Genomic DNA, 6,734 nt, shown 5'->3' on the forward strand with positions numbered 1-6,734 from the left:
GATATATAGGGCTATATTTTTGTTTTAAAATTTTATGTAGATTGTTATTAGAAGTCGTAGTCATGCGTAAGAGTGATAAGAGTACTAGAAAGCACTAGGTTTTTAGCTTTTTAATTTTGAATTTGCTGGATCATTCCCTGCTTCGTCACTTCCAAAGCATCAATTGGATTTGCGGGCGCGTGTATAACTATTTTGTAAGTACCGTTCCGATTATGGGAAACGTTTGAAGGCTCTAATAATCAGTATTTTATGGCAAAAATAATGCTGTCTTGGTTTTCCTATCGAGGCCTATTATGAAGCGTTTTTTATGAGCTTTGTATACACTCTCAGATTCGTGGTAGCTCAAAAATGTTAGAGGACTTCGTGAAGTACATCTACGTCATCGGGCATACTTAGGTGGCCACATGATGTGCGTGGATTCTGTCTGAATACTCTTACTGGATAGTTTTTCCTTCTTCAAACAAACACGAGGTTATTAAATAATTTTGATTTATTTAAAATATATTTCGGCTGACGTTTCGGCGTAATTGCCTTCTTCAGAGCCGTAAAAATAGGAAGAAGCAGTAGGAAAAGTCGGAAAGCCGCATTGTCCTACGGCATTACTCAATTGACATAGCGTGCTTATGGAGAGATCGCTATAAAAAAAATCTTTAAATATAGCAGTCTATCGAACACAATTTGAATAGTTGGGAACGTATTTGTCTTTTTTATTTTGGATATATTGAGAGAACTTCAACTCTGGCGCTAAATGGTATGAGGGAGGTTGCTTTCAACTGGTGATAATGAGCGTCCACAACATTCCCTTCATAACGACTCAAATCCTTTCAAATCATTAGGCTAAGTGACACAAAGCCATGTCACCTAGCCTAAAGATATTGTAATTTAAATGCTAGAAAAAGTATTGTAATCCAAATAGTCACTTAACAGATAAGCTTGCAAACAATGGTATACAACAATGATGTATGCAATGAATATTTTTTACGAAATGTGTTTGTAAACTTCGTCACAAAAAATGCTTCATTGTTTTTAAATCAACCTAATATTTGGTGTTTTTCCTTCCAAGTTACAATAAATTTAGGTGAAATTGTTGAAACTGAACATTTCAGGGTGTTCATACTTTTCTAGTAGTCATGTCGTTGGTAAAAGGGTATGACGTGCATCGAAACGCGAGCCTGATAAACTTCGCTGATAAACAATCAGTAGACTGGATGTTTCTAATGAGAAACTGTGGAAAGTTTCCGAACAATGACATGACGAATGATATTGTGGTAATACAGTTGGATAGAAATTACTGAGTTGTAAAGAAGACGAAAAATCATCGCTATTCATTACTGTTGGTCAAAGCCTATTTATTCGCTTAGTTTTGTTTTCTATTTCGTGGAACACTACGCAATTGGAATTGAGACGTTTCACATATCGGCCATATTTAGGTTATTCGCAAAACATCTGTTCTTATATATTGTTGCCCTTTTTCTTAGCATAGTTTGCTTTTTCGTGCTTCTTTTATAACCCATTGCAATCCGTCATCAGATTACGGTAAATGACTACCCCAACGATCTGTCGTGATCAATGTGAATAGTCTCTGGTGGTGAAAATGTTATTCGGCTCTATTAAGAGATGCCTGAAAAGAGGGTCTAACAAATTCCGCGGTAGTTATTGAGGTTCAACCAAACAGTTTACTTCGCTAGTTAATTCGAAAGCACTTGTATTAGCTTTTATGTAAACAGTAAAATATGTGATCTGCGTCTGTGACAAGTCGACAAGTATCTGCCAGGATGCCCATCGGCGATCCCCGCCCATCCGAAACCAGGTCAATTGCCAGCACACAGGCAGCAAATGTTCGGCCAGCGAGCGGTCGACTCATCCAATCGGTGTAGTTGCGCCACTTCAATGTATCGTAAGTTCTCCTTGTTAGAGAATGTTTGTATTACTCTACCATTCTTTATAATAGCTAGTGAATCCACAATGTAAGCGCTAATGTAGTCGCCAGTCCAACCAGGTAATTATATTGCTTCTCGCTGTAGAACACATTACTCAATTATCCCATGTATGTACATTGCTAAGTAATACTTGCATAGCTCTTCTGTTCTCACATCCGCAAAACGTTGATGTGGTCGTTAGTGCATTACTGTTGTGTGTGTATTGTGTATATAAAGGGTTAACTTTTCAAATTTAAGGTAAACCGTAAACAACAACGACACAAACAAACCGACAATACCCGCGTGAGAAATAGCAAGCAAATCGGTACGTTCAAGGAGTACTAGATCAACGACTGAAGCAAAGAAATTGCAGATAACAAAACCAAGATCAACCATTGAGTCCCGCTTTGCCACATTGGTGCATCGATCCAACACAAAGGACTAGGTCAGTTTACTTCTGTAATTCAAAAAAAAAGTTATGAAACCACATTATGCCGCTTCCTGTATCAGTTGCAAGTTGCAAACGATTTCTCGCAAGTTACACTAAAGACCTGGAGGAACTTGTAACAGAGGTTTAAAGAGACCAATAAGAAATGCCCAGCATCACATCTGCAGAAGGGGAAATTGCACTAAACTTCGTATAAAATAGTCTACAAAGGCGTAGGTGTTCTCGAAGAGGGTTCAGCAAATCGTGAACGTGCACTGCTTGAAATTGAGGCGAATCGTATTCAATGTTAACAGAGGTTGAGAAAGATATTCCTGAAAATTGAACGCTTACAATTTTTTTTACTTTTTTTATAAACACCCTAGATGCTCATTTGAAAGAATGGTTAGACCTGGTGAGGAAAATGTTGATCCAAAAGTTGACAGCTGTTCTCCGCCGATGCACGAGCTTGGGTACCTGCCTAAATAATAGTAATTCAAGTACTACTAAACCAACCCGATAGCGCACTTTCAAAAAACAATGAAAGTGACTGTCATTAATCACTCTTTCTTTCGTTTCCCGATAAGCAAATCACAGCAACCCTTTCACCTTCATAGTGGGCATAGAATAAATCAATAATGCAGTTCATAAACGTAGTTGATAATAACAAAGACACTTCTAACGCACTATATTGCTGTTACATTTAATATATTTGATAGTTATGAAGAGTCCCGTCATAATATCACACCTTAATGCAGTCAGCAATACTACTTACAATACTCCTTACCACTTATAATATCCCATTACTTTCTTAGATTTCGAAGACACAACTATCGCAATGATTTTCCAATGTTCCACAAGCTGCCATCACCCCTTCGTGATGCGAACTTGGTGCCGTATTCGTCTGGAATCATCCTGTTCTCTGTAGTTCGCCAGTCAGCAACTGCCATCGATAAAGATAAAGAAGAGCAATGCGGGACTATCCAGAATACAAGAAGAATCCACTAGTCCATCACTCGATGGCATTTATAAGGAAAGCCAAATTGTCCAGCAATAGATGAACCCACACCTGAATTATGAACATTTTCGCCGATGATGGATGCGGGGAAGAAAATCTTGTGAAAGAACCGCTATGACCCGTTCAGTATTTGGTTGCTGGTAATTTCCAGACTGTTTTTTACAATGGAGAGATCGAATCTTTGTGTGAAGAACTTCAGAGAAGCGCGCACTTTTCAACTCTCTACAGAGCAAGACCATAAATATTTATCTACCTCGTTTTATTGTAGTAATTGTATGCGTGAGAATTGAATTGAGGAATCAGAGCTGGAATTTTAAAAGAGGCAGATAAAAAGTGATCTACCGATGTCCAAAGAAAAGCGTTTAGTTGCCGAATTCCGGCGTTTATGTTGACGGCTGGCTCATCATCAAAACCGATGATGAATAGTTTCCTCCATGTCCTCCTCATTCACTGTTTCCTCTTCCATATCAGTTAGCTTCTCAACTTTTCTGCAAATCAGAGTGCCTTCAATGTCATTGAAAGGCACAAAGAGCATCCGTCCATTTGGACAAGTATGTCGGCATGTTAATTGCATATTATAATTTTAAAATGAAAAATTGTACCGATAAGTACATTACGCAGAGCTAAAGGGAATATGCTTATCTTTCAATGTTAAAGTTCTACTAAATGTGCTAAGCACTCTATTAAACACGAATATGAGAGTTAGTGTAAAACTAAGTAAAATTACGTGTATCAAACTATGATATTAGAACAGTATAAGTTGATTTGGAAACTAACATTGAAGATTGAGCATGAATACACAAGTCTTTCAATAGAGAGCAGTTTCGTAGCTAATGAATAAAGGAGGGGATTCTTTTGATGGTCGATTGGTCCCGCATGGAATTGTATTCGTGCTTACCGTATCACCCGGACGATTCTCGTGTTGAATTGCGCCGAATGCGTTGGCCTAAAAAACTCATTCCTTCATTTTGTTATTGGTTAATGATTACTTGGTTACTCTATGACATTACAGTTGTTTCTGTGGAAATTTTTACCGTTTTTAGGTATGAGGATAGCCAAACAATCAGTGTAGTAGCCTTTAGTCCAACTGAGCGATACTTTGGCGACTGGCACAAATTCAAGAAACTTCACATATCCAAATTCCCTTGTCTTCGGCGATTTAGAGGTGACAGCCTTTTTCCAGTTTTGAGTTACTTTATTATTGAAAAATTTATGAAAATTTCTTGCAGTTATTTGGAGCTTCTGCGACATCCAGGTTTTCTTTCACGTCAAATCAGTATCGAGGGTATGTTTAGAATGCATTTAGTACTGTGGAAGAAATAGCATTTTCTAGAAACACAGTTTTTTCAACAATTGATGGATTGTTCGATTATTGGTCGAAGTGTGAACATGGAATTCTGTACTATTTTCAGTTTGTAGCATGCTTTTTGTACGTCGATGTTGTGATCTCAAAGTCATTCGTTTTTATTTAAGACTCGTGTACTTTTCTCGCTCAGTTCTACCGGTGAATTGTCGGCAACTGGTTCTAATTATAAAACACTATGACTGGTGATGTTCAATTCAGATGCAAACAAAATGGGTTAGCTTTTTTGCAATGCCTTCTAAATTCAGAAAAACCTATTCAGATGGACGTGCACTTTAAGTTACGTTCATACTGGAATGAACATGGTCTTAACAGGGAATTTATCTGGTTTACTAAAAAGTTATTCTGTTTTACAGCATGAAACAACCAGTTTTTTCTCTGCATCTCAATTCATTAGGAAACCTTCAAAGTAAGTGAGTGATTTCGGTCAGAGGTCCATTTCTTCAGAAATAGCAGTAGATAGGAAGCTGATTCCAACCATTTAAGCATAGCTAATTGTAACAAATTTAATGTTCACCAGAGTAATGGCCTGTGAGTAGTTACTATATATGTAGAAAATAGTTGGCCAAGTACCTATAGAGATTCGGTGGTTAAGAAATGCGATTTTTCTTTGTCTTCTGCTACGCACTCCCTCTAGAATACTGTCGTTTCTTGCAGTTTTTTACTTTATTGGACAGTTCTTATTCGCTGTGTGATACTAGGAGCTGAAATGGAATTCGGCAACCACGGTGGTACAGTTGGTAACGTGGTATTCTTGGACGTTAGGGTGTGGACAAGTCTGTTTTTATGATTTCTTTAAGAAAAGCACAGTACTGTTTTGATATCATTTCTTTATGTATGACGATGACTTGTCTTCAGAAATGCTTTGCTTGTAAGTGAAAGTACTAGCAGTTGTCATTTCAACTGGACAAGTGCTGCAGTCGATGCTGTGTTATAGTGGTAATATTTCTTGTCGTACTTTTCGCATTTTTTACCTTATTGGTGTTAACTACCCATTTCATTCATTACGTTACCATCTACTAAAATGTTTGCTTTGTTGTTTTAGTTCCAATCCTAAGCCTATTCATCTGGAATGTTGAACTGCGAAACTGTTCACCTCCTGCTCACAGAACAGGACGATACACCTCTAGATTGAACGGTTGCCGCAAGCTGTCAATGTAATTCAGCGAAACAGGAAATCTCACAGTAACTATCATTTTATCATACACTAAATTTTTGGATTTTATTGTGTTAATGACGCATTAGTCAACCACTCTTAAGGCTGAAGGTGCCTGAAATATGCGGGTTGTATCTGACTCATTTTCTTTTTAGCAGTTTATTTTAGCGCACATTTTTTCATAATTTTGGAACTTTCCCAATACAGATATTGCCTTTATTAAACTTACACTCGTTTTATTCAATGTAGCTTTTGATCTCTTGGCTTTTATAGCACTAACGTGAAAGTTTTGAATAAGCCGGTCTCATTCTTTATCGCCGTTGTCGATAAGCGAAGTCTTCCCAAAAGCCCACAAATGATTTGATTAAAGCCGCCCAATCTGTAATGATTTTGGAACTTATTCCTTGAATTTAGCGGCTTCTTCTGCTTTCAGCAAAAAATGGTTTTTGCGCGTAGGCATGTTCCCATAGAGTTTGAAATATTTGGACAACAAGTACACCCGGTTAGGCAAAACCCACAATTTATTGTGTTGTTGTCTGTTTTATTATGGTACTATTCACAGCGAAACTTTCACCTACAATCTCGAGAGTCAGACTTCTGGAATCGTGAGTTTCCGTGAATGGGTCACGTAACCGAAAAATGTACAATTAGAGTGTTGGTTATGGGGTGAACTCTTTCCATTCGAAGATATTCGCGACGATGTGAATCATATACGATGCATATTTTTCTCGATTATTTTTATCGCCACTCTTACGACAGTAGAACAAGGCTAAGATCGTTGTCAATGACGAGAGCACTGAGATTTTTGGTGTAGTTTTAAGTCAACGTTCGTTGACGATGACAAATTATAGAGG

The 6,734-nt window shown here is 37.7% G+C and overlaps 2 long non-coding RNA genes across 2 annotated transcripts; both read left to right on the top strand.

Annotated features, from left to right (window-relative positions):
- The first annotated feature begins 1,775 nt into the window (after positions 1-1,775).
- On the top strand, positions 1,776-4,933 carry LOC309798333. Its single transcript, XR_014293074.1, has 6 exons — positions 1,776-1,897; positions 2,178-2,244; positions 2,293-2,364; positions 4,405-4,526; positions 4,591-4,646; positions 4,835-4,933. It is a non-coding gene; the product is annotated as an uncharacterized lncRNA (long non-coding RNA).
- Positions 4,934-5,225: 292 nt separating this feature from the next.
- Positions 5,226-6,021, top strand: LOC309798334. Its single transcript, XR_014293075.1, has 3 exons — positions 5,226-5,500; positions 5,583-5,663; positions 5,770-6,021. It is a non-coding gene; the product is annotated as an uncharacterized lncRNA (long non-coding RNA).
- Positions 6,022-6,734: the final 713 nt, after the last annotated feature.

Source organism: Mesoplodon mirus, assembly GCF_964341445.2.
Source record: "Mesoplodon mirus genome assembly, contig: HAP1_SCAFFOLD_2877, whole genome shotgun sequence".
NCBI lineage: Eukaryota > Metazoa > Chordata > Mammalia > Artiodactyla > Ziphiidae > Mesoplodon > Mesoplodon mirus.